At 46.1% G+C, this 26,628-nt stretch overlaps 1 pseudogene; it reads left to right on the plus strand.

Annotated features, from left to right (window-relative positions):
• Positions 1 to 2,666: 2,666 nt before the first annotated feature.
• LOC147972660 (F-box/kelch-repeat protein At1g57790-like) lies at positions 2,667 to 3,600 on the plus strand (annotated as a pseudogene).
• Positions 3,601 to 26,628: the final 23,028 nt, after the last annotated feature.

Consider the following 26,628-nt stretch of genomic DNA (forward strand, 5'->3'; position numbering starts at 1 on the left):
TTGTGCTGTGCGCTATAACCAAGAAATACGCACTATTTTGATCGAAACATGAGCTTGCGGTTGTTGTAGGGACGAAGGTTAGGCCAACATGCACACCCAAATACACGAAGGGACTTATAGTCTGGTTTGGTGTGGAGAAGTCTTTCTATCGGAGTTTCATTATGAATAACACGACTAGGGAGCATGTTGATGATATGGACTGTGGTTAAAAACGCTTCATCCCAGAATTTTAGAGGCATGGATGCGCCGGCTAGAAGGGCAAGGCCAACCTCGACAATATGTCGATGCTTGCGTTCTGCTGACCCGTTTTGCTGGTGAGCATGAGGACATGACACTTGATGTGAGACACCAAGTGTTTGGAAGAAGGAGTTTAACTTTTCGTACTCCCCTCCCCAGTCTGACTGGACAGCGATGATTTTGCTGTCAAATTTTCGCTCAAAAAGAGCTTGAAAGTTTTTGAACACTTGAAACACATCAGACCGTTTCTTTAAAAGATAGATCCAAGAAAATTTGCTAAAATCATCGATGAAGCTAACATAATAAGTGTGTCTGCCAACAGAAGTAGGGGCAGGACCCCAAACATCAGAAAAGATCAATTGTAGTGGTTTGGTAGAAACACTGCTAGAAATAGGGTAAGGCAACTGATGACTTTTAGCTTTCTGACATGAATCACAAATTGTCTCATTATGACGCTCACCAACAAATGGGAGATTGTTTTTCCTAAGTAATTTTTTAACTAAAGAAAAAGATGCATGTCCTAAACGATCATGCCATCGTGTGGACGAGAGCTTGATAGCACCACAAGCATATTTATTTGGTCTTTGAAACTCCGGAATCAACGGATAGAGGCCACCAACGCATCTACCTCGATAGAGAATCGTCCTCCTTGCCTGATCCTTGATCAAAAAGAAGTAAGGGTGAAATTCAAGAAATACATGATTATCAAGGGCAATTCGATGGACAGAAAGAAGACTCTTGTTGGCACTAGGAACATGCAGAATTTTTCTAAGATGAATATTACGATGAGGGGTACGAAATATTGAGTGACCAAAGTGACGTATACTCATACCTTCTCCACTGGCAGTATGGATTTGATCCTTGTCGCGATATTTCTCCTTCATGGTTACTTTTTCGAGCTCATTGGTGATGTGGTTGGTAGCACCACTGTCAACATACCAGTTCGTGTCGACACCATATGAGCCATCAGCCGCCACATCGACCTTTTCTTCATCTTGGGAGTCGTAGTCATCCTCCTCATACCTGTACCAGCAATCTTTTGCTGTATGCCCAACCTTGCCGCAGATCTGGCACTTAGGGGTGTCCAGACGGTTCCTGCCGCCGCCGCCGCCAGCACCATGTCCGCGACGGCCTCGGCCACCATATTTGGGTGGCGCAGCGCCACGGTTGCTGCCGCCGGACCTGCCCTTGTTGCGAGAGGAGCCACGGGAGCGAGAGCCACCGCTCCACCCGCGAGTGGCTGCGTTCGCGGATGATTTGAAGCCGCCGCCACCGGCCCCCTGGAAGTGAGCCATGCGCTGATCGAAATTGGATAACATGGCAAAGAGTTCATCAAGGGTTACCCCGGTCACGCGAGCGTCGAGGGCAAACACCAGAGGCTGATAGTCGGCGTCGAGCCCATGGATGATGTAGGAGGCGAGTTCGTTGTCGGGGATCGCCTTGCCTGCGGCGGCTAGCTCATCGGCGTCGCGCATGGCGGCGAAGTAGGAGGCAACGGAGAGACTCCCCTTCTGCGTGTTGATGAGGGACGTTCGTATGTTGTTGATGCGGCTGGCAGACTGAGACGAGAACATCCCAGCGAGCGTCGTCCAGAGCGTGCCCGCGGTGGTGACCGTGGTCACCGTGAGCAGCACCTCACGTGTCAGGTTGTTCAGCAGGTATCCCAGAACCTGCTGATCCTCCCGGACCCAGATTGGGTGGAGAGGGTTGGGCGTTGACGAATCCTCCTTGCCATCCTTGGTGGTGACGAGGAATTTCGCCGGCTCCGGCTTGGTGCCGTCGATGTAGCCGTGGACACCGGCACCGCGCAGCTGAGGGATGACTTGCGTGCGCCATAGCACATAATTTGTGCAGGTTAGCTTCTCGGTAACTTGGCTATTGGGGTTGGTTTGGGAAGCGCCGGAGGTGGAAGACATGGCTAGGGCTAGATGGAGTTTGCAGGGAGCTTTGATGGGAAAAGGATAGCTCTAACTACCATGTGCGAATAGCTGGAAACGTCTTGCCTATTGAGGCCAACGGGTACATGTTAATATAGGCGGGGCGCACTTCCCGTACAGCGCATACAAAGTAGTTTGGATACAGGAGATATTCAGGGAGAAGATAGAACTTGGAGAGAAAGAAACAACTCATGTATATCTATCCTAACTACCTCCAGGTGCGGGTTAAGGATGACACGCCAATATACATCAATGTATACCGTATCAATATAACAGCATGTTTGACACACCTAGCTAGTAAGTAGGATTGGGAGACCTAGACAACTCGATCGGACACAATACGTGCTCAATTCCAGTGATAATACCGCGCACAGGTACATGTTACTGCTGTCCGACTCGGACTAGCTTTCTGCTGGTTCCTCTCATATATAGGAGTACAATGGAGCACGCCACACAACCACCGATCAACGCGGGACGCAACCAGCAGCCGCCATGGGAGCAGCCTTGTCCATCTCCGCCGTCAACGCACTAGCCAGAGCGATCAAGAACCACGCGCCTCAGAGGTGGTTAACTGCTTCCCATCATGGCACCGCCGATTGGTCTGGCCTGCCGGAGGACCTCCTCCTGACCGTCATGGCAGAGCTGGATGTCCCCAGCATTATTCGATCTGGCGCCGTCTGCACGTCCTGGCACCACGCCTATGAGACCTTCCGCCGCCCTGTATTGCCCCTCCACCAACGCCACGTTCTGTGTCCCCTTTCAAAGGTCCCTCGAACAGAGCCGGGGATTCGTCTCCTCTTGTCACGGCTGGGTGTTCGCCACTGACGAGTCCGGGGACCCGTACCTTCTCAACCCTATTACCGGCTCCCGGGCCGCGCTCCCACCGTTCGTGACAATCTACCACGGGGAGAGCCGCTATGACTAGGACCATAAGCGTGCCCTGAAGGCTCGACTGGAAAACAGATCCCACAACCCGATCATCACCTGGGCATGGCATTCGGGGTATACCCGGGTTGCCATCTCCGCTGCCACCGAGATAGCCGCATGCATCGTGGTAATCGTGCATACCCCAGACAAGTGGAGGCTCTCCTTTGCTAGGCCCGGTGACAAGCAGTGGACATTGCTCCCTAGCGACCAAGGCTTCGTAGATGTTCTTTACAATGATAAGCACGGCTTGTTCTACACTCTAGGTTATGATAGTTCCGTTTACATGTTAGATCTCAATGGCCCTTTGCCGATGGTGACGATGATCATGCGTGGCCTGTCAGCCTGGGGCAACCCTACCAAGTATCTCGCATTCTCCCCATCAGGTGAACTTCAGCAAGTCTGGAGGATCTGGAATCGCGCAGATGTTCCAATCAAAGATAGGGTTGTGAAACGATATGGGAAGCGTATAACTCTTTGCTCGGGCCACACTTGTATATAAAGAGGCAATGCTGTGGCTTACAAGATGAGATCGAGAGAGATCGATCGTTACAGGAAACGATCGTTACAGGAGGATTACGAGGGAGAGCTAACAGAAGAAGAGATAGAGAAGGGTACAAGATTTAAACAAGATATCTATCCCTATACAACTCTATCTCTAACTAACCAACTATTTCAACACTCCCCCTCAATCTAAACCTTATGAAACTTTGCTAAGGTTGAGATTATACTTGAACTCATCCAACCTTCTTATGGTGAGAGGTTTTGTAAAACCATCAGCAAGTTGATCTCCAGTAGGTATAAACCGAATGTCCAGTAGCTTTCGAGCTACTCTTTCTCTGACAAAATGAAAATCAACCTCAATGTGTTTTGTGCGTGCATGAAAGACCGGATTGGCTGAGAGATAGGTTGCACCAATATTATCACACCATAATCTTGCAGCCTATGGAGCTTTGATCCCAAGCTCATAGAGTAATGTATATATCCACATTACTTCAGTTGTAGCATTTACTAAGGCCTTGTATTCAGCTTCTGTACTTGACCTAGAAACAGTTGCTTGCTTTCTTGCACTCCAAGACACAAGATTTGTTCCCAGAAAAACAGCAAAACCACCTATAGACCTTCTGTCATCAGCACATCCTGCCCAGTCAGCATCAGAGTAAGCAGTAACAAGCATAGAAGAGGACTTGGTAATCTGGAGCCCAAGGCCTTCTGAAAATTTGAGATATCTAAGAATTCTCTTCACTGCAGTCCAATGAGTAGTTCTGGGTGCATGCAAGTATTGGCAGACTTTATTTACTGAATAAGAAATATCAGGACGTGTAAGTGTTAAATACTGTAGAGCACCTACAACACTTCTATAATTTTGTTGCATCTTCTGACCCAAGTGCTTCTCCACATTCAACTGTAAGCTTTTCTGAGGTAGAAATTGGTGTACTTACTGGCTTGCAGTGCTCCAATCCCACTCTTCTGAGGATATCATTAGTATATTTTTCCTGAGAGAGAAGTATACCATCTTTAATTTTCTTTACCTCAATTCTCAAAAATAGTGAAGATCACCCAAGTCCTTGAGAGCAAATTCTAACTTCAGATCCTTAAGTAAACAAATAGTGGCATCTGAGCTTGAACTAGCAACGATTATATTATCAACATAAACAAGCGCAAAGATAGTGATATTCCCTTTGTTATAAAAGAATAGAGAAGTATCTGCCTTAGATGGTGTGAACCCAAGATTTTGTAACTGCATGCTTAACCTGGAATACCAAGCTCGTGGGGCTTGTTTCAAACCGTACAATGCTTTGTCCAACTTACATACATATTGTGGTGTGCTTTGATTCTCATATCCTGGTGGTTGCCGCATGAACACTTCTTCCTCAAGAACACCATGAAGAAACGCGTTCTGGACATCTAGTTGTCTTAAACTCCAACCTCTGGAAATTGCAATAGACAAGACAAGTCGAATAGTAGCTGACTTAACAACAGGGCTAAAAGTATCTTCATAATCAATTCCAAACCTTTGATTAAACCCTTTTGCAACTAATTTGCCTTATACCTGTCTATGCTTCCATCAGATTTTTCTCTTTATTTTATATACCCACTTACAATCAATGATATTGTTGCCAGGTTTCGGTGATACTACACTACAAGAAATATGTCAACTTATGACCTTCTGTCAGTGACCCTTGAAGAATTGGTCATAAATTTATGACCATTTTAGACCAATTGGTCAAAAGCTGTCTGGGGGGCTCCAAACCCTAAACCATTGCGACCATTTTGGTCAGAAAGGTCATAATTTCCTTACACAAAATGGTCATAAAGCAAACAGCGCTAGTCCGCTGCCTTATTTCTAGTTGTTAACGACCAATATAGATGGTCATAGTCTTGTAAATTGTGGTGGGTTGCGATGACTAGACGCCATCTCATCAGTTTTGCCTATGTGTCATGTCCATGTGGCAGTTTTTGCCCTAGGTTGTGAAGCAACCTATATTTCTGTCATTCCCAAAATTCCCAAAAAAATCTCATAAATTCTTTGGGTCATATCTTCGTCGAATATGTAAAAACCTTCCTTTCCTAGTTCAAAAATAATTCAAAAATATTCATTTTCCTATTCTGTTCAGAACAACAGTTTGTGAAGGAAGTACCACTTTGGCATGTCCAAATGGTATCCATTTTCTACAGTGCTTTCCTATGCCCAAATAACCATCCTCCACCAAATGCCAACTCAATCCATTCATTATTTTGAGCCCAGCTTCAATATTCGTATTTATGTCCAGTGTGGTACTTTGTAAAGCAAGTACCACCTAGGCTCCTCCTTTTGAGGTGAAAATTTGTGAAGACGGTCTTCTTAGTAACTGATCATCCTCATCCAAAACTCACGCCCATTATCCATGTGCATTTCCCATACCGCAAATCAAACACTTGGCTGCTTATTCATGTTTGAGCATCGATCGGTCTCCTCGTGAGAATCTTATGTTGTGATTTTCTTCCTAGCACCTACCTGGGGAGTGCCCAACACACTAGACATGCCTAGGCCGCCCAAAACACATGGCAACGCCACGGTCACGCGGTGACCACGCGGCGGGCATGCGAGCTTACGCGCTCTAGAGTTGGGGCCCTCGGCCACCGTCCTAACCTCGATGTCTCGCCATCAAACCATGTATTTCTGATTAAATAGATACTTATTTACCTAGAAATGATTTTTGGAAAAAATAAAGAGCAAACTATGAGGCAGCTGCAGTTCAAATTTGACCCGCTTCCAACTGAATCGACGGAATTTGTCTTTTTCACCAGAGGTGGATCAAAATTTTTGACACCCAACCATTTTGTCAATTGTGCATTAAATATGGCCTAGTATTTTATAAAATTGATTAGGTCCAATTTTGCAACAAATATATGGTAGGTCCTTCACAAAAAAACTCATTTCAGGCACTCAGAAAATGGAAAATGGTTTTTTCGTACAAAGAAAATGAAAACTTCCTTAGGCAACATTGTTTGCCATTCTAATATGCACCCTTGTGCATAATATGAGATCATTTGAACAAACTATGCCATGAATGTGGCCATAAGATTGATCATTTGGCTTGGAAGCCATGAATCTTCACACTTGATAGCTCATTTCTGAGAACACTTTTTTAAAATAATTACCGTATTACAAGTTTATTATTTTTCCTGGAAACTTGGTCACATATAATGACACAATGCGAAGGTTTTCCAATTTTTTGATTTTTTTTTTAATTTGTTATGCCCGTTTCAAAATGCGGTCAAAACGGCGGGCTTGACCGTTCCTAGCTAGTGGTTGAATTTTGGAAAACTTTCGATGTTTCTCTGATTAAATAGATACTTATGTACCTAGAAATGATTTTTGGAAAAAATAAATAGCAAACTATGAGGCAGCTGCAGTTCAAATTTGACCCGCTTCCAACTGAATCGGCGGGAATTTGTCTTTTTCACCAGAGGTGGATCAAAACTTTTGACACCCAACCATTTTGTCAATTGTGCATTAAATATGTCCTAATATTTTATAAAAATGATTTGGTACAATTTTGCAACAAATATATGGTAGGTCCTTCACAAAAAAACCTCATTTCGGGCATTCGAAAAATGGAAAATGAATTTTCCGTGCAAAGAAAATGAAAAATCCCTTTGGCAACATTGTTTGGAATTCCAAGATGCACCCTTGTGCACAATATGAGATCATTTGAACAAACTATTCCATGAATGTGACCATGAGATTGAGCGTTTGGGTTGAAATCCATGAATCTTCACACATGATAGCTCATTTATGAGAACACTTTTCTAAAATAATTTCTGTATTACAAGTTTATTATTTTTCTTGGAAACTTGGTCACATATAATGACACAATGCGAAGGTTTTCCAATTTTTTGATTTTTTTTGAATTTTTTATGCTCGTTTCAAAATGCGGTCAAAACGGCGGGCTTGACCGTTCCTAGCTAGTGGTTGAATCTTGGAATTTTTTTGGTGTTTCTCTGATTAAATAGGTACTTATGTACCTAGAAATGATTTTTGGAAAAAAAATAAATAGCAAACTATGAGGCAGCTGCAGTTCAAATTTGACCCGCTTCCAACTGAATCGGCGGGAATTTGTCTTTTTCACCAGAGGTGGATCAAAACTTTTGGCACCCAATCATTTTGTCAATTGTGCATTAAATATGTCCTAATATTTTATAAAAATGATTTGGTACAATTTTGCAACAAATATATGGTAGGTCCTTCACAAAAAAACCTCATTTCGGGCACTCGAAAAATGGAAAATGAATTTTCCGTGCAAAGAAAATGAAAACTCCCTTTGGCAACATTGTTTGGAATTCCAAGATGCACCCTTGTGCACAATATGAGATCATTTGAACAAACTATGCCATGAATATGACCATGAGATTGAGCGTTTGGGTTGAAATCCATGAATCTTCACACATGATAGCTCATTTATGAGAACACTTTTCTAAAATAATTTCCGTATTACAAGTTTATTATTTTTCCTGGAAACTTGGTCACATATAATGACACAATGCGAAGGTTTTCCAATTTTTTGATTTTTTTTGAATTTTTTATGCCCGTTTCAAAATGCGGTCAAAACGGCGGGCTTGACCGTTCCTAGCTAGTGGTTGAATCTTGGAATTTTTTTGGTGTTTCTCTGATTAAATAGGTACTTATGTATATAGAAATGATTTTTGGAAAAAATAAATAGCAAACTATGAGGCAGCTGTAGTTCAAATTTGACCCGCTTCCAACTGAATCGGCGGAAATTTGTCTTTTTCACGAGAGGTGGATTAAAAGTTTTGACACCCAACCATTTGGTTATTTGTACATTAAATATGGTCTAGTATTTTAGAAAATGATTTGATACAATTTTGCAACAAATATTTGGTATGTTCTTCACAAAAAAACTCATTTTGAGCACTCGAAAAATGAAAAATGAATTTTCGTGCAAAGAAAATGAAAAGTTCCTTATTACTATTTTGTTATTTTTTTCTTCTAAAAACTAGGTCACATTTGATGACATGATGAGAAGGTTTTTCATTTGTTTCATTTTTTTCCAATGTATCAGGTCAAGTAAATAGCTAAGATGATCTAACATCTTATTTTTAAATTTATCACGACCAATTCAATTGGTCATAATATTGTATTGCGTTCTGATTGGTCCGTGGACAAGGCACACAGATCATGCACAAAACACCATTGGATCTTCCCGGATCCAACGGTAGCCGTCGCTCCTCGCCTCCCCCACCAACCCCACCTGAGGCGAAACCCTAGCTGGCATCTTCCATCCACCACCCCCGCCTCCTTTCTTTCGTTCTTTCTTTCTTCCTCTCCCCTCGTCCCCCTCAGATCCCCCTCCCCCGATCCCACCAGCCGGCGGCGACCTCCCCGCATCCATGGCCTCCCCGCGCCCATCCTCGTCGCATCGCCACCCCGACCCCTCCCTTCCCCACCACATCGCCACCCCCAAGCCACCTCCCTTCCCTAACCCTACACCCGTACCTCAACCTACGCCACAACCCGTCGGATCCCCCTTCTCGGCTGCTGCTCCCCCTCCTCTCCCCTCAACCGGCGGCCAGATCCACCCACTCCCTCTCCCCACCCACTCACCGAACTCCCTCTCCGTCGCTGCCATCTAGGCCGACAGCCATCTCCGGCGCGCAAGGCGTCGGTGACCAGGGAGGAGGCATGGAGATGAGCTTCGGGGGCGGAGGTGGAGGGGAGTGCTCGTCGTCGTCCACGGTGTCGATATAGTTCAGCGGTGCCCCTCCCCGCCTCCCACCCCCCTCACCGCTGCCTCCTCCTTCCTCTAGCACTACGTATCCAACCTCGCCTCTCGCTTCGCTTCCCCGCGCTCGCCGCCCCGCACTCTGGTCTTAAGAGCTCGCCATAATGGTCGCCCACAGGGTAAGCTCCTCCTCCCCCCTCTCTCTCTCTCTCTCTCTCTCTCTCTCTTCCCCACCCCGCCGTCCTCCCCCAGTCCTCTAGATCCGCCGCGCCGTCGATCTTACCCCCATCGTGGCTGACCTCTCTGTGTTTGCGTGCAGTTCCACCAGTACCAGGTGGTGGGTTGCGCGCTGGCGACCCCCGGCGATGAGCAGCCCAAGATCTACCGCATGAAGCTCTGGACCACTAACGAGGTCCGCGCCAAGTCCATGTTCTGGTCAGTCTCCTCCGCCGACCTTGATCTTCCTCGCGCGCTGGTTTCGTCAGCGCTTATGTGTTTGATTGTTTGGTTGTTTGCGCGCAGGTACTTCCTGAGGAAGCTCAAGAAGGTGAAGAAGGCCAACGGCCAGATGCTCGCCATCAACGAGGTATATCACTTCTCTCCAGTTGCCATGATCCGTGGATGCAACTTTAACTGTGCTGGCTGGTACTAACTATCGTGGTTGTGCAATAGATCATTTTTGGTACCGTGTTGGTCTTGTGTATGGCGAAGACACTTGATTTTAGTTGCTGCATAGGGAGATGTATGCAGCGTCGCAGTGTTCTAGCTTTAACCAAATGGTAGAATAATATTGTTTATGTGGATCGTGCCGAGGTTTTGGTGGTTTCTACTGAAGGTCCTTGGTTCCTTACTAGGTCATGTATATTGGTCGTGACCTCACTTGTATGTTAGGTTTAGTTCGTGTGTTCTGTGATGTTGCGGAAATAGGGTATTTGGTAGATTTATACCAGATCATGTAAGTTGGTTCTGGCCTCATTCGGTGTGAATTTAAATTGAACGAGCCGCTCTCTTAAACAACACTGCGACACTAAGTTCACTTTGCTCTTGTCTTGTTATGTAATAAGTGTTCTCAGTTGGTATCAAATGCGGTACCCTGTTCACCCTGCTTCTGTTATGTTACAAGTGTTTTGAATTAAGTCATAAATGATTGTTGCCCAGTGCACACAGTAGCACTACAAAATGAAAGTATGCTGATTATTTTTTGAAAACTCTACATCTTATTTCTAGCATCTTATACATGTAAAAAGAGAGTTAGAAAATGTGAATTAAGTGTAACCATGAGCTTTGTTTGTTCTTGTACTCTTTGTATGTTCCTGGCCGCCACCACCGACTGCGAGCGGGGGTCCTGGTCCTCTCCCTCGTCGTCCTCGGCGGCGGCATCGCGGCTTGGCGCCATCGCCGTGAAGGAAATATGCCCTAGAGGCAATAATAAAGTTATTATTTATTTCCTTATAATCATGATAAATGTTTATTATTCATGCTAGAATTGTATTAACCGGAAACATAATACATGTGTGAATACATAGACAAACAAAGTGTCACTAGTATGCCTCTACTAGACTAGCTCGTTAATCAAAGATGGTTATGTTTCCTGACCATGAACAATGAGTTGTTATTTGATTAACGAGGTCACATCATTAGCTGAATGATCTGATTGACATGACCCATTCCATTATCTTAGCACCCAATCGTTTAGTATGTTGCTATTGCTTTCTTCATGACTTATACATGTTCCTATGACTATGAGATTATGCAACTCCCGTTTGCCGGAGGAACACTTTGGGTGCTACCAAACGTCACAACGTAACTGGGTGATTATAAAGGAGCATTACAGGTGTCTCCAAAGGTAGATGTTGGGTTGGCGTATTTCGAGATTAGGATTTGTCACTCCGATTTTCGGAGAGGTATCTCTGGGCCCTCTCGGTAATACACATCACATAAGCCTTGCAAGCATTACAACTAATATGTTAGTTGTGAGATGATGTATTACGGAACGAGTAAAGAGACTTGCCAATAACGAGATTGAACTAGGTATTGGATACCGATGATCGAATCTCGGGCAAGTAACATACCGATGACAAAGGGAACAACGTATGTTGTTATGCGGTCTGACCGATAAAGATCTTCGTAGAATATGTAGGAGCCAATATGGGCATCCAGGTCCCGCTATTGGTTATTGACCGGAGACGTGTCTCGGTCATGTCTACATTGTTCTCGAACCGTAGGGTCCGCACGCTTAACGTTACGATGACAGTTATTATGAGTTTATGCATTTTGATGTACCGAAGGTTGTTCGGAGTCCCGGATGTGATCACGGACATGACGAGGAGTCTCGAAATGGTCGAGATGTAAAGATTGATATATTGGAAGCCTATGTTTGGATATCGGAAGTGTTCCGGGTGAAATCGGGATTTTACCGGAGTACCGGGAGGTTACCGGAACCCCCCGGGAATCATATGGGCCTTAGTGGGCCTTAGTGGAAAGGTGAAAGGGCTGCCCATAAGGGCTGCACGCCTCCCCCCTCTCCCTCTTTCCCCCTTGGGAATCCTAGTTGGAATAGGATTGGGGGGGGAGTCCTACTCCCGGTAGGAGTAGGACTCCTCCTGCGCCCTCCTCCTGGCCGGCGCACCTCTCCCCCTTGGCTCCTTTATATACGGAGGCATGGGGCACCTCTAGACACACAAGTTTATCATTGAGATCGTTCCTTAGCCGTGTGCGGTGCCCCTTGCCACCATATTCCACCTCGATCATATCGTTGTAGTGCTTAGGCGAAGCCCTGCGTCGGTAGAACATCAAGATCATCACCACACCATCGTGCTGACGGAACTCCTCCCCAAAGCTTTGCTGGATCGGAGCCCGGGGATCGTCATCCAGCTGTACGTGTGCTAAGAACTTGGAGGTGCCGGAGTAACGGTGCTTGGATCGGTCGGATCGGGAAGAAGACGTACGACTACTTCCTCTACGTTGTGTCAACGCTTCCGTTGCGATCTAGAAGGGTATGTAGATCAGACTCTCCCCCTCGTTGCTATGCATCACCATGATCTTGCGTGTGCGTAGGAAAATTTTGAAATTACTACGTTCCCCAACAGTGGCATCCGAGCCTAGGTTTTATGGTTTGATGTTATTTGCACGAGTAGAACACAAGTGAGTTGTGGGCAATACAAGTCATACTGCCTACCAGCATTTCATACTTTGGTTCGACGGTATTGTTGGACGAGACGACCCGGACCAACCTTACGCGTACGCTTACGCGAGACCGGTTCCCCCGACGTGCTTTGCACACAGGTGGCTTGCGGGCGACTGTCTCTCCAACTTTAGTTGAACCGAGTGTGGCTACGCCCGGTCCTTGCGAAGGTTAAAACGGAGTTTATTTGACAAACTGTCGTTGTGGTTTTGATGCGTAGGTGAGATTGGTTCTTGCTTAAGCCCGTGGCAGCCACGTAAAACTTGCAACAACAAAGTAGAGGACGTCTAACTTGTTGTTGCAGGGCATGTTGTGATGTGATATGGTCAAGACATGATGCTAAATTTTATTGTATGAGATGATCATGTTTTGTAACCGAGTTATTGGCAACTGGCAGGAGCCATATGGTTGTCGCTTTATTGTATGCAACGCAATCGAGATGTAATGCTTTACTTTATCACTAAGCGGTAGCGATAGTCGTGGAAGCATAAGATTGGCGAAACGACAACGATGCTTCGATGGAGATCAAGGTGTCGCGCCGGTGACAATGGTGACCACGACGGTGCTTCGGAGATGGAGATCACAAGCACAAGATGATGATGGCCATATCATATCACTTATATTGATTGCATGTGATGTTTATCTTTTATGCATCTTATCTTGCTTTGATTGACGGTAGCATTATAAGATGATCTCTCACTAAATTATCAAGAAGTGTTCTCCCTGAGTATGCACCGTTGCCAAAGTTCGTCGTGCCCAGACACCACGTGATGATCGGGTGTGATAAGCTCTACGTCCATCTACAATGGGTGCAAGCCAGTTTTGCACAAGCAGAATACTCAGGTTAAACTTGACGAGCCTAGCATATGCAGATATGGCCTCGGAACACGGAGACCGAAAGGTCGAGCGTGAATCATATAGTAGATATGATCAACATAAACGATGTTCACCATTGAAAACTACTCCATCTCACGTGATGATCGGTTATGGTTTAGTTGATTTGGATCATGTAATCACTTAGAAGATTAGAGGGATGTCTATCTAAGTGGGAGTTCTTTAGTAATATGATTAATTGAACTTAAATTCATCATGAACTTAGTCCCTGATAGTATCTTGCTTGTTTATGTTGATTGTAGATAGATGGCTCGTGTTGTTGTTCCGTTGAATTTTAATGCGTTCCTTGAGAAAGCAAAGTTGAAAGATGATGGTAGCAATTACACGGACTGGGTCCGTAACTTGAGGATTATCCTCATTGCTGCTCAGAAGAATTACGTCCTGGAAGCACCGCTGGGTGCCAGGCCTGCTGCTGGAGCAACACCAGATGTTATGAACGTCTGGCAGAGCAAAGCTGATGACTACTCGATAGTTCAGTGTGCCATGCTTTACGGCTTAGAATCGGGACTTCAACGACGTTTTGAATGTCATGGAGCATATGAGATGTTCCAGGAGTTGAAGTTAATATTTCAAGCAAATGCCCGGATTGAGAGATATGAAGTCTCCAATAAGTTCTATAGCTGCAAGATGGAGGAGAACAGTTCTGTCAGTGAGCATATACTCAAAATGTCTGGGTATAATAATCACTTGATTCAATTGGGAGTTAATCTTCCGGATGATTGCGTCATTGACAGAATTCTCCAATCACTGCCACCAAGCTACAAGAGCTTCGTGATGAACTATAATATGCAAGGGATGAACAAGACTATTCCCGAGCTCTTCGCAATGCTGAAAGCTGCGGAGGTAGAAATCAAGAAGGAGCATCAAGTGTTGATGGTTAACAAGACCACTAGTTTCAAGAAAAAGGGCAAAGGGAAGAAGAAGGGGAACTTCAAGAAGAACGGCAAGCAAGTTGCTGCTCAGGAGAAGAAACCCAAGTCTGGACCTAAGCCTGAAACTGAGTGCTTCTACTGCAAGCAGACTGGTCACTGGAAGCGGAACTGCCCCAAGTATTTGGCGGATAAGAAGGATGGCAAGGTGAACAAAGGTATATGCGATATACATGTTATGGATGTGTACCTTACTAGAGCTCGCAGTAGCACCTGGGTATTTGATACTGGTTCTGTTGCTAATATTTGCAACTCGAAACAGGGACTACGGAATAAGCGGGCACTGGCAAAGGACGAGGTGATGATGCGCGTGGGAAACGGTTCCAAAGTCGATGTGATCGCGGTCGGCACGCTACCTCTACATCTACCTTCGGGATTAATATTAGACCTAAATAATTGTTATTTGGTGCCAGCGTTGAGCATGAACATTATATCTGGATCTTGTTTAATGCGAGACGGTTATTCATTTAAATCAGAGAATAATGGTTGTTCTATTTATATGAGTAATATCTTTTATGGTCATGCACCCTTGAAGAGTGGTCTATTTTTATTGAATCTCGATAGTAGTAATACACATATTCATAATGTTGAAGCCAAAAGATGCAGAGTTGATAATGAAAGTGCAACTTATTTGTGGCACTGTCATTTAGGTCATATCAGTGTAAAGCGCATGAAGAAACTCCATACTGATGGACTTTTGGAACCACTTGATTATGAATCACTTGGTACTTGCGAACCGTGCCTCATGGGCAAGATGAATAAAACACCATTCTCCGGTACTATGGAGAGAGCAACAGATTTGTTGGAAATCATACATACCGATGTATGTGGTCCGATGAATATTGAGGCTCGTGGCGGATATCGTTATTTTCTCACCTTCACAGATGATTTAAGCAGATATGGATATATCTACTTAATGAAACATAAGTCTGAAACATTTGAAAGGTTCAAAGAATTTCAGAGTGAAGTTGAAAATCATCGTAACAAGAAAATAAAGTTTCTACGATCCAATCGTGGAGGAGAATATTTGAGTTACGAGTTTGGTGTACATTTGAAAAACTGTGGAATAGTTTCGCAACTCACGCCACCCGGAACACCACAGCGTAATGGTGTGTCCGAACGTCGTAATCGTAGTTTACTAGATATGGTGCGATCTATGATGTCTCTTACTGATTTGCCGCTATCGTTTTGGGGTTATGCTCTAGAGACGGCTGCATTCACGTTAAATAGGGCACCATCAAAATCCGTTGAGACGACGCCTTATGAATTGTGGTTTGGCAAGAAACCAAAGTTGTCGTTTCTTAAAGTTTGGGGCTGCGATGCTTATGTGAAAAAGCTTCAACCTGATAAGCTCGAACCCAAATCGGAGAAATGTGTCTTCATAGGATACCCAAAGGAAACTGTTGGGTACACCTTCTATCACAGATCCGAAGGCAAGACATTCGTTGCTAAGAATGGATCCTTTCTAGAGAAGGAGTTTCTCTCGAAAGAAGTGAGTGGGAGGAAAGTAGAACTTGACGAGGTAACTGTACCTGCTCCCTTACTGGAAAGTAGTTCATCACAGAAAACTGTTTCAGTGACACCTACACCAGTTAGTGAGGAAGCCAATGATAATGATCATGAAACTTCAGATCAAGATACTACTGAACCTCGTAGATCAACCAGAGTAAGATCCGCACCAGAGTGGTACGGTAATCCTGTTCTGGAAGTCATGCTACTAGATCATGATGAACCTACGAACTATGAAGAAGCGATGGTGAGCCCAGATTCCGCAAAGTGGCTTGAAGCCATGAAATCTGAGATGGGATCCATGTATGAGAACAAAGTATGGACTTTGGTTGACTTGCCCGATGATCGGCAAGCAATTGAGAATAAATGGATCTTTAAGAAGAAGACTGACGCTGATGGTAATGTTACTGTCTACAAAGCTCGACTTGTCGCAAAAGGTTTTCGGCAAGTTCAAGGGATTGACTACGATGAGACCTTCTCACCCGTAGCGATGCTTAAGTCCGTCCGAATCATGTTAGCGATTGCCGCATTTTATGATTGTGAAATTTGGCAGATGGATGTCAAAACTGCATTCCTGAATGGATTTCTGGAAGAAGAGTTGTATATGATGCAACTGGAAGGTTTTGTCGATCCAAAGGGAGCTAACAAAGTGTGCAAGCTCCAGGGATCCATTTATGGACTGGTGCAAGCCTCTCGGAGTTGGCATAAACGTTTTGATAGTGTGATCAAAGCATTTGGTTTTATACAGACTTTCGGAGAAGCCTGTATTTACAAGAAAGTGAGTGGGAGCTCTGTAGCATTTCTGATGTTATATGTGGATGACATATTGCTGATTGGAAATGATATAGAATTTCTGGATAGCATAAAGGGATACTTGAATAAAAGTTTTTCAATGAAAGACCTTGGTGAAGCTGCTTACATATTAGGCATTAAGATCTATAGAGATAGATCAAAACGCTTAATTGGACTTTCACAAAGCACATACCTTGACAAAATTTTGAAGAAGTTCAAAATGGATCAAGCAAAGAAAGGGTTCTTGCCTGTGTTACAAGGTGTGAAGTTGAGTAAGACTCAATGCCCGACCACTGCAGAAGATAGAGAGAATATGAAAGATGTCCCTATGCATCAGCCATAGGATCTATCATGTATGCAATGATGTGTACCAGACCTGATGTGTGCCTTGCTATAAGTTTAGCAGGGAGGTACCAAAGTAATCCAGGAGTGGATCACTGGACAGCGGTCAAGAACATCCTGAAATACCTGAAAAGGACTAAGGATATGTTTCTCGTATATGGAGGTGACAAAGAGCTCACCGTAAAAGGTTACGTTGATGCAAGCTTTAACACTGATCCGGACGATTCTAAATCGCAAACCGGATACGTGTTTACATTAAACGGTGGAGCTGTCAGTTGGTGCAGTTCTAAACAAAGCGTCGTAGCGGGATCTACATGTGAAGCGGAGTACATAGCTGCTTCGGAAGCAGCGAACGAAGGAGTCTGGATGAAGGAATTCATATCCGATCTAGGTGTCATACCTAATGCATCAGGTCCAATGAAAATCTTTTGTGACAATACTGGTGCAATTGCCTTGGCAAAGGAATCCAGATTTCACAAAAGGACCAAACACATCATGAGACGCTTCAACTCCGTCCGGGATCTAGTCCAGGTGGGAGACATAGAGATTTGCAAGATACATACGGATCTGAATGTTGCAGACACATTGACTAAGCCTCTTCCACGAGCAAAACATGATCAGCACCAAGGCTCCATGGGTGTTAGAATCATTACAGTGTAATCTAGATTATTGACTCTAGTGCAAGTGGGAGACTGAAGGAAATATGCCCTAAATGCAATAATAAAGTTATTATTTATTTCCTTATAATCATGATAAATGTTTATTATTCATGCTAGAATTGTATTAACCGGAAACATAATACATGTGTGAATACATAGACAAACAAAGTGTCACTAGTATGCCTCTACTAGACTAGCTCGTTAATCAAAGATGGTTATGTTTCCTGACCATGAACAATGAGTTGTTATTTGATTAACGAGGTCACATCACTAGCTGAATGATCTGATTGACATGACCCATTCCATTAGCTTAGCACCCGATCGTTTAGTATGTTGCTATTGCTTTCTTCATGACTTATACATGTTCCTATGACTATGAGATTATGCAACTCCCGTTTGCCGGAGGAACACTTTGGGTGCTACCAAACGTCACAACGTAACTGGGTGATTATAAAGGAGCATTACAGGTGTCTCCAAAGGTAGATGTTGGGTTGGCGTATTTCGAGATTAGGATTTGTCACTCCGATTGTCGGAGAGGTATCTCTGGGCCCTCTCGGTAATACACATCACATAAGCCTTGCAAGCATTACAACTAATATGTTAGTTGTGAGATGATGTATTACGGAACGAGTAAAGAGACTTGCCAATAACGAGATTGAACTAGGTATTGGATACCGACGATCGAATCTCGGGCAAGTAACATACCGATGACAAAGGGAACAACGTATGTTGTCAGGTCCCGCTATTGGTTATTGACCGGAGACGTGTCTCGGTCATGTCTACATTGTCCTCGAACCGTAGGGTCCGCACGCTTAACGTTACGATGACAGTTATTATGAGTTTATGCATTTTGATGTACCGAAGGTTGTTCGGAGTCCCGGATGTGATCACGGACATGACGAGGAGTCCCGAAATGGTCAAGACGTAAAGATTGATATATTGGAAGCCTATGTTTGGATATCGGAAGTGTTCCGGGTGAAATCAGGATTTTACCGGAGTACCGGGAGGTTACCGGAACCCCCCGGGAATCATATGGGCCTTAGTGGGCCTTAGTGGAAAGGTGAAAGGGCTGCCCATAAGGGCTGCGCGCCTCCCCCCTCCCCTAGTCCTATTAGGACTAGGAGAGGTGGCCGGCCACCCCTCTCCCTCTTTCCCCCTTGGGAATCCTAGTTGGAATAGGATTGGGGGGGGGAGTCCTACTCCCGGTAGGAGTAGGACTCCTCCTGCGCCCTCCTCCTGGCCGGCGCACCTCTCCCCCTTGGCTCCTTTATATACGGAGGCAGGGGCACCTCTAGACACACAAGTTGATCATTGAGATCGTTCCTTAGCCGTGTGCGGTGCCCCTTGCCACCATATTCCACCTCGATCATATCGTTGTAGTGCTTAGGCGAAGCCCTGCGTCGGTAGAACATCAAGATCGTCACCACGCCGTCGTGCTGACAGAACTCCTCCCCGAAGCTTTGCTGGATCGGAGCCCGGGGATCGTCATCGAGCTGTACGTGTGCTAAGAACTCGGAGGTGCCGGAGTAACGGTGCTTGGATCGGTCGGATCGGGAAGAAGACGTACGACTACTTCCTCTACGTTGTGTCAACACTTCCGTTGCGATCTACAAGGGTATGTAGATCAGACTCTCCCCCTCGTTGCTATGCATCACCATGATCTTGCGTGTGCGTAGGAAAATTTTGAAATTACTACATTCCCCAACACGCCGTGCCCTACGTCAATGTCACGATCAGCTTCACGGATCGCCGTCTTCACGGTACGCACGCACACATTTCTGAAATCCACAGTCAACAGTTTGGTGTACGCGCTACTGAATCATGAGACATGCGTGTGGTTGTGCTTGTGCAGAGGTTGGTCGAAGATGGCTGGAGTTCATGCTGTTCCTACTGTCCCTGTTCGTGTTCCTCTTCGGCACCTCCTAGTTCATCTTCGACCTCATCCTAGTGAGATTTCCATCCAACCCTCCCCGTCCCCATGGTGCTCTTTCTAGTTAGTACTCGTCCGAGAGAGTTTCTTGGAGTAACTATACTCAAGATGCAGTCGCAGTAGGATTAGTTGCTTGGAGTATTTAACAAGACCGAACAAGATTTAACTTGTCAAGATTTAACAATATTTCTTAGTAAAGCTGAGTAGAGTATATATTCTGAACATGCAAGCATAAATATTCTCAGCATAAGTACATGATTAGGAGTATCATGCTTCTGAATATCTCCAAGCTGGATATTTCCATTAAACATGTTTCTGAATACCTCCCATATATATTTCCGTTAGTCTGCTTAGTGCATCATTAAGATTATAAGCATCATTTTCATTGAATCCTGGTTACATATTTGTGTGTACTCAAGCTGAAAATGGGACTTCGAATAATATGCAAGTTTCATCTTTTCTATTGCAGCGAGTGGGTCGGTTATGCACTGGCAGCATCCTTGCTACTAGCGGTGGGCGCGATGGTCCGGGCCAAGCAGAGAAAGATAGGTGAGATATGCTCAGAGGTGATCATTGACAAGTCCTCGGACAAGATGTCGATGGAGAGTATAGTGGAGGCACAGCACATCATGAAGAAGGTGCACGAGTACGTCAAGACGACGAACGTCGTGATCCTCAGGCTATGGTCCATTATTCTAGCCCAGTCACCAAAGGTATATATCATTGCACACTAGTCTTGATCATTGACCATCCTTTGTGTAATGTTGGGGTACCGTCCGTCACATATGGTTCTGGACTATAATGTTTTGTGCACTGTTCATTGTCCTGATCATTGTTTCAGTTAAATTCAGTCCAAATTCAGTCCAGGAGTACTCCAAATTTAGTCCAAACACAGTCCAGATATTGTTTTGGTTTCCTTGTACTCCAAATTCATTCCAAACACAGTCCAGGAGTATAAACAAGTTTACAGATTCAGTCCAATTTCACTTGTGCAGGAAATTCACCTGTGCGGCGGCGGCGGGGAAGGAGCAGCACCGGCAGCCCTGACAGAGGAAGCCATGTTGCCGTTTTGTTTGTTCCCAGCCTTGACTATGGTTGTCCAGTGAGTCCGCCATGTCGTCATTTTCTTGTAAAGAAGTATTGTATCACACTTGTAGAGCTCGTTACACATGTAGATCTTGTAAAGTACTGTATTACACATGGTCATATGTATTGGCAACGTGATCTGGTTGCTCTTATTTGAAGTATCATGTGTGCTTTTGTCTGCCAAGTTAAATACTAGTTGAAATATGAAGAATATGAGCCTGATAGATGGGACTCACTTACCAGACCCAAACCCGACAACTGGGACCCATCTGACTGGTGGACCCATTTAATAAAAAAAGGAAATTATAGTTATTTAGACGAAAAGGCCAAGGCCCAATAATAAAAAAGGCTGCCATGTTGGGCCAGGCCCATGAAGTCGACCAAAAATTGACAGAAAAAAATATAGAAAGGCTGAATTAATGGGCTAGGCCCATGTAGAAAACTGAATTGGACCAGGCTGAATCTTGTGCCACATCAGCTTGCCACGCTGGATGCCTACGTGGCCTGGGGAGGTTGCTAGTGAGCAAAACACCATAGTGGACATATTTTGGTCGTAAACGTCTTCGACCATTCCAAAAGAAAGGTCGCTATAGTCAGTTTATGACCGCCAGCTTTTGACCTTCTGTTTTTGGTCACAAAAAGGTCGCAAATGGAAATTTGTGACCTTTCAGTGACCAATAGTGGGGGTCACAAGTTGACATATTTCTTGTAGTGCTAAATGCCATGTATTATTTTTCATAAGTGCATTATACTCATTATCCATAGCTTCCTTCCACTCTTTATTGGCAAGGGCATCATGCAAATTGATTGCTTCACTAGTAGTGGTAAGAAAAGCTCGTTTGAGTTTGTCATACCTTATTGTACCATCATTATATTGTTTTTCCTTAACAATACCTGATCGAGACCTTGTATTTCGAAGAAAGGGCGTAGGTGACACAGGAGCAGCTGCTGCAGATGGTGCATGCGATCCGGACGAAGCAGAATCAACCACAGAGGATCCAGCCCTCTCGCGATCCGAGAGAGCCAGCAAACCAGCCGGTTCCTGATCCGAGGAGGATCCGTCCTCACGTGTGCGGTCGGCCGCACACCCGCAGTCTTCCTGGACCCGCAGAGAGGCGGCGTTGGGCGACGCACCCGCGCACCCGTGGTCCACCTGGGCCCGCCGAGACGTGGCAGCGGGCGACTGGGCCTCTCCAGCGCCTGGGCTGGCGTGCCTGTCGTCACGCGGGCTCATGGGCACATCTGGACCAGTGGGATCCACTCGGTCGGGGCGGTCGGCCACCAGCCTGCATGCAGCCGCGCGCACGGGTGGAAGATTCACCCGGGATCTCGCACCGTCAGCGGAGGCAGGCCTGGCGGGCGAATCTTCCTGGGATCTGCCGCTATCAGCCGGATCAGCGTGGGTTTCCGCACATGTTTTGTTTGTTTCCTCAGACATAAAATGACGCCCAAAATTAGTACAAGTATCAACAGAAATAGAATTTTCTTTGGATTTTTGCACATGATCAGGTTCAGTTAACGCGCCCCCATGATCATAGTCTGGTAGAAGTGCAATTTCAGCACGAAGCAAGGCGCCGGCATTGGGATGAAGTTTGGAAAACGGAAAGATAGTTTCGTCAAAAACAACATCGCGAGATATGTAGATGCGTCCAGTAGCAATCTCAAGGCACTTATAGCCTTTGTGAAGGTTGCTATAGCCAAGAAAAACACATTGTGTGGACCTAAACTCAAGCTTGTGGCGATTGTAAGGACGTAGATTAGGATAGAAAGCACATCCAAAGGTTTTGAGATAGTTATAATCAGGTTTTTGCTTGTACAACTGCTCTAAAGGAGTAGAAATTGCCAATGACTCTACTGGGAAGACGATTAATAAGATAAGTGGCGGTGATAAAGGCTTCATCGCAATATTTGAGAGGCATGGATGCATGAGCTAAAAGAGAGACCGACTTCAACAATGTGGCGGTGTTTGCGCTCAGCAGACCCATTCTGTTGATGAGCATGGGGACAAGACACATGATGAGCTATCCCAATGCGACGAAAGAAGGAGTTGAGTTTCTCATACTCCCCTCCCCAGTCACTTTGGACTGAAAGGATTTTTTTATCAAATTGGCGCTCAACAAGTTTCTGAAATTCTTGGAAGATAGAGAAAACTTCTGATTTGTATGTAAGAAAATACATCCAAGTGAACTTGCTATAATCATCAATAAAACTGACATAGTATTTTTTTTCTACCAAAGGAATCTCGGGCATGACCCCAAACATCACTAAAAATAAGTTCTAACGGAGCATGAGACACACTAGTTGACTCGGGATAAGGAAGTTGATGGCTCTTAGAACATTGGCAAGCTTCACACACAGACTCATTATTTTGACTATGAGACAAAAGAAGTTTGTCTTTATTAACTACTTGTTTGACGATGACCGAAGATGGATGTCCTAGTCGTTGATGCCACCGTGCCAAAGAGGGCTTGATGACGGAGTAGACTTGACGATGCTTGCGACCTAGTGCTCCGGATGGAATTGGGTAGAGCCCTCCAACGCATCTACCGTGATGAAGGAGTTCCCTCGTTTCCCGATCCTTGATGAAAAAATAACGAGGGTGAGTCTCAAAGAAGACATTATTATCGGTGGCTAAACGAGGCATGGAGGCAAGGTTCTTGTCAGCTTGTGGGACATGAAGTACATCTCGAAGAACTAGATCACGTTTGAGTGTAGGGGAATTAATAGAACCTTGACCGATGTGAAAAATATCCATACCTCCACCGCTTGCGGTGTGAATCTGGTCGCTGCCATGGTAGCGCTCACGAAGAGCAAGCTACTCGAGCTCATTGGTCACGTGGTCCGTCGCGCCACAGTCCACGTACCAGACACCCTCGCCGCCGCCCTGTTCACGCATGGCAGCAGCGACATGGCGAGCATCAGGCACGTAGTCTTCGTCGTACCGATGCTAGCAGTCGATCACTTCATGGCCCGACTTCTTGCAAAGTTGGCAACGAGGGCGACCACGTGAGGGAGGACGACGGCCGTTGTTGTTGTTGAAGCCGCCGCCGCCGCTAGTGTTGTAGCCGCCTCCGCCGTTGGAGCCAGAGCCCCCACCAGAGCGTGCGCCGTCGCCCTGGGGAGCGCCGCGCCCGCGCCCGCCGCCGCGTTGCCCCTGGTGACCGCGTCCACGGCTGCGGCCACGGGCGGCAGAGTTGACGGAGGATTGGCGAAGGTCGCCACCATGCAAGAGGGTGAGGCGGGCATCAAAACTGAGGAGTTGGCTGTAGAGCTCCTGGACGGTGATGGGCTCGACCCGGGCGGCGAGCGCTGAGACCACCGGGTTGTACTCCATGTCGAGGCCAGCGAGAATTTTGGAGACGATCTCCGGATCAGAGAGCGCCGTAGCAGTGCTTGCGACTTCGTCGGTGAGGCTTTTAATCTTGCCAAGGTAGTCAGACATGGACATGTTACCTTTCTTGAGGTTGGTGAGCTCGATGCGAGTATTGATCGCCTGGGCTTGGCTTTGTGTAGCAAACATGGCGTGGATGGTGCACCACACCTCGGCCGGCGTCTGGAGCGTGGCGACCTGTGCAAGGATCTCACGGGAAAAAGAACCCATCAAGTACCCTTGAAGTTGTTGCTGCTGTGCATACCAGAAAGATCGTGCAAAGTTGACGACTTGTTCTTCTTTGCCGTCCTTGGTGATGGTGAGAGTGGCCGGCGGTGGCGGGCTCTTCTCGTCGAGGTGGTGCTCCATCTGTGCGCCTCTGATCTGAGGCAGCACGACGGCCTTCCAGAGCAGGAAGTTGCCCCTCGTCAGCTTCTCGTGGGGCGGCGATCCGAGGGAGGTGGTATTGGTGGTGGAGGAGGAGGCAAAGGTGGAAGATGAGGAGGTGGTGAGTGCACCCATGGTGCTTGCGGTCACGACAGCAGTGGTGGTGGACATGATCTCGGTCGCCGGCGGTAGCTACATGCAATCTCTTTCGATTTAATGAGGAAGAGGCTCTATTACCATGTGAAACGATATGGGAAGCGTAGAACCCTTTGCCCGGGCCGCACTTGTATATAAAGAGGCAATGCCGTGGCTTACAAGATGAGATCGAGAGAGATCGATCGTTACAGGAGGATTACGAGGGAGAGCTAACAGAAAAAGAGATAGAGAAGGGTACAAGATTTAAACAAGATATCTATCCCTATACAACTTTATCTTTAACTAACCAACTATTTCAACAAGGGTCGATGAAGGCGGTGTAGATTTCGCCAACGAATATGATGACGACAAGTTCAGTGAGCTGTTTGAAGAAGATTATAAGTTCACCACGGTGAAGCTCTTCCTTTTCAAGGTTGACATTGGCAGGCAAAAGCTGGTGGAGCTACGGGATATTGGAGACCACGCGCTATTCCTCGGGTACAACAATATCGTGTATGTTCCCACTAAGGACTTTCCGGCGTTCCAACCAAACCACGCTTTCTATGGAAGCCAACATTGAAAGAGGACCTGGGTATTTGGAACTTCAAGGAGAGGAGTATGCAGAAACTTCAGGATGCATGGCCATGCATGTATTCTTGGCTAGATTTACAAGCTCCGATTTGGATCACGCCAATGTTTTGGCAACTATTTAATATCGGATTTGCTATTCTAAAGTCGAGTGAATTACAATTTGCTGTCATTCAAATCGCTGGCCGTTCGATCTTGCGCGCGATTCGCGCTGAGAGCTGGGTTTTGTTGGGCGGTTTCTACTTGTCGGGCGCGTTTTCATTTTGGGTCGGCCCGTTACCGCCCGGACGCTGTCTTTTACCGCCCGCCGGCCGGATTAAATTGACGCGTAGAGTGAGCGCTACACCAGCAGAGAGGAAGAGGCGATTTTGATCGTATTCCGTTGCGATTTCCCCCGGATATAATGCAGGCGGTCAATTCGTTGGTTCCCATTGATTGCTTCAGATGTAGCTGTGGATCCCGGTGCCCCTTTTGATATTTTACTGCTGTTCGATTTTGATATTATCCCACTACAGTGGTTGTTGATTGATCCTCCACCGAGCGTTGCATCCCAACCCGAGCTACATCACCTCCTGCATCAAGCTACACCACCGATCTGTACCTACACCGAGCACGACGATATCATCATGATCTGCACCAGATATTCTTCATCGAGCTGAATCCCTGCACTCATCGAACTGGATCCCTGCACTGAGTTGAACGACTACGCCAGGTTACGAGCAACATACTTCTTCGGCATGACAGGGTGTCGGCACTTCGTCGTCATGGAGGGACGCCTTCAAGTGACGCATCATCACCGCCATGCCGCTGCGACGCCATCGCCGACACTTCATCACCATGGTCTTCATCAACATCTTCGTCAACACACCGCCGCCGCCTCGTCCACAAGATGGACACCTAACGTCCTCTGACAGACTTTTCTGCAAGACGCGACCTCGACGACGGCAATGACCGCGTCACGACGACGGTATCGACCACGTCATCCACAACGGCACGACTGCATCGACACGGCGTCACTACAGTGATGACCCTACACGGCCACACGGTCCTGGCAAAACCGATGTGTGCTCGATGGGCTTCCTCCGGTCTTGGCAAAATTGGTGGACTCATCGCCGACGGCACCCTCTGACATCCGCAAGGTGCATCGTCCACGTCTGCAGCTCTGTCATAGCACATTTTTTGCGCCTCCGGCTTTGTGCGGTTTCATTATCCACGACGACCACACCATCGACCATGACTACCTCGACCACGGCTACATCACCATGATCGGCTACCTCGACGTTAATGGCTACGTCTACAACAAATCATCGGCAACAACTCCAGTCAACAGCGTGCGCCTCGTCACTTGCGTCCACGACACTCCCGCAGTGACTGCGGGAGGGAATAGAGGAGAAGGCAGGAAGGCACCAGAAGGGGACACAGTCACCGCCCTAACTGCCGACCATCAGAGACGCAGTTGATGATGGCGCAGCGGAGAAGACGACAAAAGAGCAAGACT

Source organism: Triticum urartu, chromosome 5A, assembly GCF_056163025.1.
Source record: "Triticum urartu cultivar PI428250 chromosome 5A, HENAU_Tu73, whole genome shotgun sequence".
Taxonomy (NCBI): domain Eukaryota; kingdom Viridiplantae; phylum Streptophyta; class Magnoliopsida; order Poales; family Poaceae; genus Triticum; species Triticum urartu.